Raw genomic sequence first — 12,425 nt, 5'->3', positions numbered from 1 at the left:
CTTCTACAAGCAACACCATTTTACCTCGTGAGTATTGTACAGCAGCCTTCATAAGATTTATTTAGCACATACAGCCCTATTTCTTGGATCTTGGCTTGCGAAGATCACTGTTGGCCTGGAGATACTGGAGAGTCATGTTCTCAGTGTGAGCACATCCTCAGTCGCACCGTTTACTCAGTGGCTTAGATAATGGCTTTCCACCCACGACGACTGGGGTTCGAATCCGCGTTGGAAATTTCACTTGAAAAATCAGGAGGAGTCAGGAAACATATCAGGCTTTCAACCCCCGGTCAAAACCAAAATGAGCCTCGTTGGCTTTAGCGATCCCAGGGATAAGTTGAAGTATTATTATTATTATTATTATTATTATTATTATTATTTTCATCGCTATTGACTGTGAAATGAAGATTATCACCCTGTGTCAGTCAATGAGTTCAAAAATTAAATTTCAGTCCCTCAGTCATTGTTATTTATAGAAATTTTCTTCAATTATTGAAGTATAAAATCTATTGGTTCTTATATATACGTGTCATATTTGCACCTTCCAAACCACGTCAGTCTCGTGTCGGTAAATTTTCTGACTTGCCGTACTGTAGCGACTCGTGCAAAGATATGCGTAAAAGCAAGCAGCCAGACCATTGGAGCACATCCTAAATAGTAAGCAAATGTTTAAGATGACACTAAATTGTTAATATTTGAAATAACGCACTTCTAGCAGTCACTTAACTCCCTCTCGGATTCTTACCGTGAAGTTCAAGGGAAGGTCTAACCTGACGGTAAGACATTCAGTAACGGTGGTGAGAATACGATAACAGACGTGTTCCGTGTCTTTTCTGAAAGCGCGGAGCAAAGGAGCGGAACGTAAAGAATTTATATTTTCTTTAACACGGCAAAATCCCAAAATATTATCATGCCTATACTTGTTTGAGCAATTATTGCACGAAGAATAAAATAAGCCTCGTGGAATGGACGTGTGTCTTGGTAGCAGTTATCGCTTTGTTACCGTTTCTTGTGACCTACTGAACTAATAATAATGTTACTCGTTTTACGTTCCACTAACTACTTGTACGGTTTTCAGAGACGACGAAGTGCCGACATTTTGTGCCGCACGAATTGTGTCCCGCAAGAGTTCTTTTAAGATCCAGTATTTGGACATGTTTGAATTATAAGAATGATAATCGTATTTGTTGTGTGACGAAGTAATGAAGAAGCATATCTATTAAAGAGTCTGTGGGGAGACAATCACTTAGAATCTGATAGTGAATCTAAGGTTAAAAAGAAAGACAGAAAGAAAGAGAGAAAAGAAGAGAGAAAAAATAAAGTAAGTAAGAAAATACAGTTGTAACAGGACGGAGAGTAAAATTATCTTGTGTTATAACAAATATATGACAAAGGAAAGTGAAAGAACAGAAAGTAAGCACGAATGTAGGGAGGATACACATTCGTCCTAGAATATATACAATCATTTAAAAATGTAGGATTTAAACAATCTAACAATGTGTAAAATATGTATAAAACTATTCTTAGATTTAATTAGTGAACATCTTGTGAACATTTGCTTAGCATATAAATAAATAATTATACAGTTTAATGTTGTTCTAGGCAAACAAACTGTAGTAAGGATTATGTCAGTTGATATCCATATATCAAACAATTTGGATTGAAAAAAACGAACTTTCTCTCCTTAAATTATGGTGATCCAAAATTGGGGGAAGAGAGAATATTCTATTCTAAACACGCCTGTGAATTACGTAGTTACTGACAGGGTAGCAATACATCACTAAGTGGTCGCTATCAAGCAAGACGAATAGTTTCCTTCTTCCCTTGCTACCTTATTTAAATGCAATATACGGTACAGACTTGTACGGCCAAGAGGTTAGAGTGACTGTAATAAATCACGTGTCTGACGTCTGGTATAGGTTGAAGCAACTGGTGATTTCTATAAAAGGACGAATGCTTGGCTGAGATAATATCCAGGCCTAACATATTCGGCACAACTTGCGAACGGATGGCGGGCGGCGAGCTGTTTCATTAACAAAAAACTTCCGTGTGAAGAATGGGTAATTCCACTAGCTGATCAATAAAGGAAGCTTCATTGAACTGTTGGCAGAAGGCGAGTTGTCCTGGTATAAATACTGTACAGAAAACATGTGTAGGATGCATTGAAACCATGTTTTTAGGAACAAATCACGAGTACTAACACAGAGGACAGAGACGAGCTGCTCGACTAAGCGGAATGTCCAAGCTGTCAGTGGAGAGATGGCGTGGAATGACATTTACTGTTGATGATGATTGATGCTTGTTAAAACGGGCCTAACATCTACGTCATCGGCCCCTAATGGTACGAAGTGAAATGGCAAATTAAAAACCCCAAAATCCTCCACTGACCACAATTCAAAACGTGAGGACGATGGATGGGATGGGATGGGATGGGATGGGAGGAAGGGACGGACGGAATAGTAGAATAGTATGTATTTAATGTCGCTTCAATTGCAATATATTTTACCAGAGGCCTAAGTACTAGGAGTTAGCCCCGAAAAGGTATTCTTGAATGTGCCAGTCAATCAACCGATAACAGCTTCTCACATATAGCATTCTTAAATACGAACCGGCTACACCGGGATGTGATTCTGCCACCATGAGCATACAACTTCACTAAGCAGTCACTCAGAGAAAACATTCCATACATCTAATAGTAAAGTGGACTATAAGCATCATACACTGTAGGTTCTAATTTCCAAGAGAAGAAGATTCAGCTCCCATTCACAGCAAGAGAGTGTTTTTCTTCACTACTCCTTTTTCGTTTCGATTGTTGTGATACAAATGAACACACACATTACTGACAGGTCATAGACGAAACGGTATTTAGATTTAGATTCAATCTTAACAACATTCACCCGAGAACACTTTGTTCACATAAAAACCAAACCTCAGTTTGAAGGCCTGTCTAATATATTATTAACAAATGTATTCCGATTGGTGGAACGGCTATATTCAGTGCGAAGAGTGACATATGTAAGGATAAAGTGTTACAACTGAAATCATGATGGCTTCTGTCCTGGTTTCTGTTCTAGGGATGAAGGTGTACGTTCCTCGTAAATGGTACGCCCGGCTCTAATAACATGGAAAAATCTTGATCTACACGGAATAACAAAGACATTAATTGTTAATTAGAAGCAAATTAATAATTATCGATTATTATTATTATTATTATTATTATTATTATTATTATATTATTATTATTATTTTATACATATATATGCGAATAAGCCCATTAGGACTACACAAAATACTTAGAGGGATGCATTTGCCTTCCTTTGTTCCTTCTTTCATTCTTTTACTGTAGGTTTCCTTTCTGTCTCGAGATCAGGTTGTTCTAGTCTTCTTTGGTCTTTCCTTTTGGTGTCCGACTCGTTGGCGGTTCAGAGGGTCCTGGGTTCGATTCCCGGCCGGGTCGGGGATTTTAACCTTAATTGGTTAATCCCATTGGCACGGGGACTGGGTGTATGTGTTGTCTTCATCATCATTTCATCCTCATCACGAAGCGCAGGTCGCCTACAGGAGTCAAATAGAAAGACCTGCACCTGGCGAGCCGAACCCGTCCTGGGATACGACATTTTTTTCCTTTTGGTCAACTTGCCATTTGTGAATTTTGGATCTGAAGATTACCCTGTTTTGACACCTGCTGGTGTAATTCCTGCCTCTTAAAAATCGGTTTTGATTTTGTGAATCCATTCATTGTGTCTGTTTTGTCTTTACTCCTGTGTTCATAGAATTCGACTCTTTGTTTGGTAAATCTGTCTGATGCCCACTTTTAATATGTCCATGGAATCTTACCCTGCGTTTTCTAATGTCACTGTGAATATTTGTGTATTGTTTGATTTGCTGCCTGCCTCTAAGCTGGTAATGTCCGCCGATGAATTTTGGGCCTAGAATTTTTATGATTTTGCGTTCCTTTTTCCCAATGTTTTTTTCAATGTCTGCATCCCTGTTCAAAATTAGCGTCTCTAACCTATAAAAACATTCTGGTTTAATGACTGTATTGTAATGTCTTAGTTTTGTGTGCTTGATGATAAAATTATTGGTATAGACATTTTGGGTTTATCTATATGCAGTTTCCATCCTTTGACTTCTAATTTCATTGGCTTTTGTTTCGAGTCCATTTTCCTGAATTATTTCACCAAGAGACTTAAATTGTATTCATATTCTTATTAGTATTATTACCCTCCGTGGGTCAGAAGTTAAGAGTCTCCTTCCTCGGTGCGTCCCGAGTTCTAATCTATGTACAAATGCAAATTCATGTCCTCGTCACGAAATGGTGTAGCTATTTTCAGGTAGACCTCCAATAAAGGAGAGTATCTTTGTAACCAACTTTTTAACTTGTAATCTACGAGGGCTGTAAATAAAGTAATGGCAACGTAGTCCAGACACTCGCAGGAGATCGGCCACGCGCAAATAGGATATGAGAGCCGTCAGATGGCGCTGTTGTCGATGTGTAGTGTTGAAGTGAAGAGTGTCGATTTTACCGCTTTAAAGCATGTTTTCAAAAGGTGATCAACGTTCATGGATTAAAATCGAGGTTGCCAGTAGCAAAAATGCATCAGAATGTTATTGAGGATTGTGTGAAGGCTGCGGCAAGAATGCATTACAGTACAGGACGGTTGCAAGAGGGGTTTCGTGCCGGTCAGAATGAAACTGCAGATATGCACCGCTGTCCATTCCTCAATATCAGACTGACATCGTGAGTGGTCTTGTTTCCGAGGAAAATTGCATCCCGTTGGTCTCCACATCAACTCACCGACGTACGGAAATGGCAACGGTATGCACTGGCTCGCATCCACCTGGACAGATATCGCAACGAAGGAGACGCATTTCTGCAGCGTATTGTCGCCACTGAGGAGCCGTGGGCACGAGCCTATGAGCCTGAATTAAAGCGTCAATCGAATGAATGGCCTCACTCAGATTCGCCACGTCCACAGAAATTTCGACAGGAATCCAGCCGGGTGAAGCTTATGCTGATTGTGGAATACGACTACGAGGCGGTGTTGCCAACCCATAAATCTTTTCTCCGCTAAATGTTAGTTGAAAATCCGCTATATTCCGCTAAATTTCGAACTGAAGCAAAATAGCATATACCAGCTGTTTTAATTAAATAAATTAACTCAACACTCACCAGTTTCAGAACAGGAGTTCATCATCTCCTCCCCGCACTACATGCTCTGAAGCAGATGTGCTGAGTTGAGGTGCTGTGGTTTCATACGAAGCCACATGATACCAATCTTTTTCAAAGTATATGCTGGCAGTTCACAGCAGCAAAGCACATACGGAAATTTTCAAATCTATTTCGAAAGTTATTTTCACTTTCATTACTGTTTTCATTGTTTTTGATATGCGGAAAGAAATAATGTCAATCAATTACGCGTTTATATTGCACTGCCAACAGATGCACCGTCGGTATTTGGAGTCACTGGGAAGCTCAACCAACTAGTCTTTTAAAGTTTACTTATTTAACCACTCTTTACGAAATATCGGACTACTTTTCAACCTATTATTTCGACATATTGACGCACCAAAAATAACGAGATGTCAAAAGAGACACGTTATCAAACACGACACTATCCGGGTAACAAATTCTGACTGAGGCTGTGGGCCAGAGCTTGTCTAGAAAACGAGTCGTGGTATGCAGCATAAGTTCAATACAACGGAAATAAATAGACTATTATGCCGTAGTAAGTTCTATATTATGTTTTTCCTGGTGATGAAAGGTGATAGTTACCGCTGAAAATCGCTTAAAGAAGTTCCAAAATACGTCAAAAAATCCGCTGTCCACTAAATGGAAAATTTATCCACTGTTCTATTTAAAAAATCCACCAAATTTGGCGGAAAATCCGCTGAGTTGACAACACTGCTACGAGGGTATTATTCTTGCGCATGCTGTGCCTGAGGGACAGGTCTTCAACAGTGACTAGTATTGCCGATTTCTGGAGCGACATCTGCATCCGACTATGAGATGCAAACGTCCGCCTTTACTGCGAGATGATCGCCCTATCGTCACTAACAATGTCAAGCTCTTTTTGTTACGGTGGTATTGGGAGATTCTTGGAACACCCTCCGTACTCACCAGACATGAGTCCTTGTGACTTCGACCTGTTTCCAGAATTGAAGGTACCCACTGAGGCTGCCGATTTCCTGTTGTGACATCTGTACTCCGCGCAATAAGGCGCTCCGTCACTCAACAGAGAACGCCCAGCCAACGGTCCCCAACGGTTTCGCGACTTTGCGGGTGACTAGAATGAAGGAATATAATTCATTAAATATTGTCACTACTTTATTTACGGCCCTTGTGGGTGAATCCGCGTGAAATTTGTGCTGTACAAAATGCAGGCAGGATAGATCCATTTCGGGATCTCTGGTTTCCCCTGTCAATTTCAGTCCATCCGTGATCATGCATGCGAATGCATTGTCGTCCCGGAGGTTTGTGACAAGGAACGTAATATAGTTGTAAGCAGAGGGTTACTGTAGTAAACGTTGCAGTTTTACATCCTCATTTTGAACTCTAACATTCTAGATGTCAAACGATATACAGTAAAATATTGTGGCGGTACGCAACTTACAATATTTATTTGGTGAACCAGTGTACAGGTTTAAGCATAAAAGGTTTTCCCCTTCTCGTTTAGTTACCACGCTGTAAGAAAAATTGTAACAGCCAAGACTCATCGCCAGCTCGCCTCCCATTACTCATCTAGTATGATACTTTTTACAAGCGGTCCGAATGACTAATGCTCATTATCAGTAACACTTCCGGAAGGCAAAAAAAAAAAAAAAAAAAGGCACTTTTGACTTAGGTTCTAAAACTCGAGAGATCTCTCGAGATTACTAGCAGCCTCAGTAGCAATGATGTGAACATAAAATTCTGATACAGGAATCGTAAGACAGCAAAAGAAACCTCACTTCTTGAGGTTCACAGCGAACAATCTCGAGTTTTTATTTTCTAACAGATAAATTCTAATTTGAGGAGATTAGAACATCGTGAACAATAGATCCTTGAACAGAGTATAACAAATCTGTGGTATTATAGAATCTCTCCGACGAATTTATCTGTACCAAAGGGGGCCTACAGTATAATTGGGACTGAGTGAGTTGGCCGTGCGTTTGGGGTCACATAACTGTGAGCTTGCATTCGGGAGATGGTGGGTTCGAATCCCATCGTCAGAAGCCCTTAAGATGGTTTTCTGTGGTTTCCTATTATTATTATTATTATTATTATTATTATTATTATTATTATTATTATTATTTGCTTTACGTCGCACCGATACAGATAGGTCTTATGGCGACGATAGGACAGGAAAGGCCTAGGAATGGAAAGGAAGAGGCTGTGGCCTTAATTAAGGTACAGCCCCAGCATTTGCCTGGTGTGAAAATGGGAAACCACGGAAAACCATCTTCAGGGCTGCCGACAGTGGGATTCGAACCCACTATCTCCGGGATGCGAGCTCACAGCTGCGCGCCTCTAACCGTACGGCCAACTCGCCCGGTAGTTTCTTGTTTTTACACCAGGCAAATTCCAGGGCTGTACCTTAAGGCCATGGCCGCTACCTTCCCAATCCTACCCCTTCCCATCCTTCCGTCGCCGAAAACCACCTTCGATGTTAGTTAAATCACTAGCCAAAACAAACATCTGATAGTAAGTTGACGATTGTTTGAAGGAGCCTAACATCTAGGTCATCGGTAACTGATGGTACGAGATGAAATGACAATGAATTTAAAATGATCAGCGGATCGAATTCACATTGCCTTATTTCCGGTAAAATGATCAAAACATGTTAAAATCAATACGGCATTATTTTGAGTGAGGTCATATATAACAAGCTGAAAGCTAAAAACAAATTTAAGACGTAAAACTAAAAAAGGAAAACTTCACTTCTTGAGGTTCACAGCGACAATCTCGAATTTTTATTTTGTTCCCTAAGAGATAAATTATAATTTAAGGAGATTATAACATAGTGGCTTGAACACAGAATAATATTTTGCCGTTAAAAACGATCAAAAGAGACCAATGTCCCCCATAAACACGGATGAAGAGGTCTACTGACTTCATCACGAAGAATGAGGAACATCGTGCTCGAAAGTTTCGGACTACGGCGCAGAACGGCCAGGTTACCACATTCCGTAAGGGGGGTTGCTGACTCTTCAATACGTACGAGCACGTCGCTATACAGTACTACACTTATAGTTAGCAAGAAACAGTCGGTGATAGGCTGATTTTCGTGACGCCAACTTTCGATGCATACTGCGTTGCTAGACGTGATCACGTCAAAACAAAACACAAAAACAGAAACACAAAAAACAAAACAAAAACAAACCTAAACAAAACAAACGCGAGATACGTACAGTCCTTCAATGGCATTAACTTGCCAAGACTACTGCTGCCCAGCCAGACGGCCTGCAGATAGTGAAGTGCCATGTGGTCAGTGTGATGACATCCTCAGCCGTATTACTTGGTTTTCATGACCAAAAGGAATTCACTTTACGTCGTACCGAAACAGATAGGTCTTATGGCGACGATGGGGGACAGGAAAGGGCTAGGAGTACGAAGGAAGCGACCGTGGCCTTAATTAACGTACAGCCCCAGCATTTGTCTGGTGTGAAAATGTGGAATCATGGAAAACCATCTTAGGAGCTGCCGACAGTGGGGTTCGAACCCTCTATCTCCCGAATGCAAGCTGATAGCTACGTGATCCAAACCGCACGACCACTTGCTCGGTATGACCAAAAGCAACCAAGCTTGTAGTCTTCTGTGATTCTTGATACAGTGACTACAGACGCGGAACCTCCAGTTTAAGTAGAAATCGAACCACAGGGATGTGACTTGTTTTTTAAATCCTACATCGGGATTTGAACATGACCGTCTTGATGAGAAGGAAGTGATGATGTCTTCAAGCTATCACTGAGCGACCCTGTTTCAGTCCTCAGTCCAGGATCATAATCCTTCGATATGGCAGGAATCGAACGTGGGACCTCCAAGAAAGAATGCTATCAGCTACGAGGCTGGCTAGTTACCTTAATACCGGTCTTTGTAATTAATTACTTATTAGGTGCCGCAACCGGCACAAACGGGTTCATTAGTAAATGGGAATCATACGCGTCAATATATTGATTCAGCTGGAGACGGCCAAAGGTGTGTACTGCTTCTCAGGAATTGGAAACTGTTCATGTCAACTGATTTCTGAGGAAAAAATATGCCCATACTGTAAATAATTCGAGTCAATAATAATAATAATAATAATAATAATAATAATAATAATAATAATAATAATAATAATAATAAATCATCCATTATTTCTTGTGGCTATTTATAGGCTGGTGCAGACCTTGTTAAGGCAGACCCTCCAAAGGGGTTGGGCAGCGAAATACGGACAGATACTCGACGCGCTACACGTCACTTCACGTCATAGTTTCAAGGACGTGCATACAATCTGGTCATCCCTACCTTCCACTCATTCCGACATTCAGGAGACGAATATCTATGAATTCGCTTATCTCGGAGAGTTTCACCATATGAAGTTTAAACTATCTAATTCAAACAGCAATAGCTCAAATTAATAATCACATAATACAAAATAGTTATGAATAACTAAAAAAAAAAGGAAATTAATACTTTCGTTACGTAGTCCGACTCGTTGGCTGAACGGTCAGCGTACTGTCCTCCGGTCCAGAGGGTCCCGGGTTCGATTCCCGGCCGGGTCGGAGATTTTAATCGTCTCTGATTAATTCTTCTAGCCCGGGGACTGGGTGTTTGTGTTTGTCCCAACATTTTCCTCTTCATATTCACACAACACAACACATTACACTAACAACCCCCACAGAAACACGCAATAGTGATTACATCCCTTCATATAGGGTTGGCGTCAGGAAGGGCATCCGGCCGTAAAACAGGGCCAAATCCACATGTGCGACACAGTTCGCACCCGCGACCCCACAGGTGTGGGATAAGCGGTAGAAAAAGAAGAAAGAAGAATACTTTCGTTACGTACCAGTTTTCAACAGGACTAACATTAACAGAGATATGTGAGAATTCATTGTTACGCGTTCCTCTTAACTACAACTCTAATCAAACAATTAATATATCTAACGTTCTATCCCTCCTCCCTTAAAATTAAATACGGTATAGAGTTTCGCAAAGTTTTGTCCAGCTGTTTTAACAGACAGGGAAAGAGCTGAACCTGTTTTCAAATTTTGTTTGCCTAATCCTAGATGAGAACGAAGTATGTGACAAAAAATCAATATTATACAGTAATTCTAACCTACACACCGCACCTGGTCTTCGAAGGAAAGAGGGTCATTTTAACAACACAAAATGTTTCTAACGGAACTAATACATTACAACAATATGCAGACAACTCTCAGGGAAGATAAAAATATTGCATGTTAACTTGTCCTCAATAGTATACGATAATCAGAAATTGAAATCTGGCGATTGACGTATTGGTATACTGTAGCTGTACTTTTGTGGTAGCCTCACTGATAGTTGTAGCAGCACTCGCTAGAGTGCGGCACTCTCGCGCTTCGTAGTCTGTGGCTCTACTGGCCAGTTGGAGAACTAGCTCATTTAACAAACCGGGGAAAAACATGACGCAAGTGGAAAATACGCGGTAAAAAAGCAATCTTCTTTACAAAGTTATATAACAGTTGGCAACAGCATACTGACCTTGGTGTAGTACTTCCATACTTCCAGAGACTTGATACTAGTATTTGTAAATAAAAATTAAAACTTAACTACAAATGGTATCGAGTTCCTCCATTTACGAATAGTAGAATCATCTTCTCGAAGTACGGAACAATAAACCACCATGCTCGCGCCAGAAAATTATTTGGCTCATATTGCTGAAAGAGTCGATCGTGAAGCTGAAAACTTTGATACGGAAGGTAATGAGTTCGATCATCACCACTGGCAGCTCTAAGAATGGACTGATGTACCTTTGTCCATTATGCGATATAGGCCTACTGCAAATTCGGATTTAGTGCACTGAAAGAGAAAAGGTGTTAGCAAGAAAGAACCAGGCTGCCTGCTTCATCCAGGATGACATGGTTTGATTCCCAGTCATAAAATTGAAGATATTTTAGAAATAGAACTTCCATTTCTGGGGAGACTCATGGCCCAGATGATCACTTATCCTGTTCCAGAAATAGGCCTAAATGCCAGATTAATTTCACGGTGAAAATCTGGTTAAACATTCAGCAAAACACTCTATCCCTGTAAATGCCGAAGTTACCAATAGAGGAAGCCTTTACTTCCCATATCGCTAGGGATTTACAGCTTTGCTTTGTATGTCCCTGTTAAGATTCAGCATTCTGTTAGTTTAAATAATGATATGCTGCATTAAAACATTATTTAAAATGGTGTCCTCAGCCATCAGGATACAACGTTAAAGGTGCGGTTATAAAATTAGCACTGACTATTTCACTGAAATAACTGGAGATGCACTACACTGTGTTGCTCGACTATGAACAAGTATTGAGCAAGGATTTTAAATGAATAAAGAGACTGTATTTTAATCATTATTTAATTTTATTCACAGCTTCACTTAGATTTACGTGTAAAGATGTTTTATGTTAAATCCTTTTATTTTTCTTTCTGACTTTCCGATTATCATTATTTGTCTCTCATTATTAGCCCATGAGATCGGAGACCAGGTGCTGTGTGTAGGTTAGATTACTGTATGATATTGAATTTTTGTCACATACTTCGTTCTTACCTAGGATTAGGCAAACAAAATTTGAAAACAGGTTCAGCCCTTTCCCTGTCTGTTAAAACAGCTGGACAAAACTTTGCGAAACTCTATATTTAAGTTTAATGGAGGAGGGATAGAAAGTAAGATACATTAATTGTTTGATTAGAGTTGTAGTTAAGAGGAACGTGTAACAATGAATTCTCACATATCTCTGTCAATGTTAGTCCTATTGAAAACTGGTACGTAACGAAAGTATTAATTCCCTGTCTCGTGTCTTTTCTAGGACAAGTGACTATGATTTTTAGATTTCTAGTTACCATAAGTATTTTGTATTATGTGAATATTAATTTGAGCTATCCCTGTCTCTATCTCAACCGAGCCTCATCTGTGTGTCTCAGAACTAGGGCGATAACCTGAAGCGCACTTGATGGAACAAGTTTCCTACAAAAAACAAATACAGGTAAACCCCGTTATACGCGGATTCGTTATCGCATATACGCGATTTTGGTTTTAGTCTAATGCTGCCATCTGTTAAGAATACTGTACGTAGAAGCTGTAATGCCTTAAGGCGGGTACAGACATGCGGTCCTAACTCTAACCTACACTATATTGGGCGCCAATGTTAAACGAGGCGAGCATATCTCTACGCGGATCTTCTGTCGTGTTTATCGAGACTTGAATCGTCAGTTCCGA

The 12,425-nt window shown here is 40.1% G+C and overlaps 1 protein-coding gene across 3 annotated transcripts in view; it reads right to left on the bottom strand.

The window, feature by feature from the left end:
• nuf (rab11 family-interacting protein nuf) overlaps positions 1-12,425 on the bottom strand; it is a 415,530-nt gene that overhangs the window by 168,021 nt on the left and 235,084 nt on the right. The window lies entirely within an intron of this gene.

The sequence above is a fragment of the Anabrus simplex genome, chromosome 1 (assembly GCF_040414725.1).
Source record: "Anabrus simplex isolate iqAnaSimp1 chromosome 1, ASM4041472v1, whole genome shotgun sequence".
Lineage (NCBI taxonomy): Eukaryota > Metazoa > Arthropoda > Insecta > Orthoptera > Tettigoniidae > Anabrus > Anabrus simplex.
This window is presented reverse-complemented; position numbering and strand designations above follow the sequence as displayed.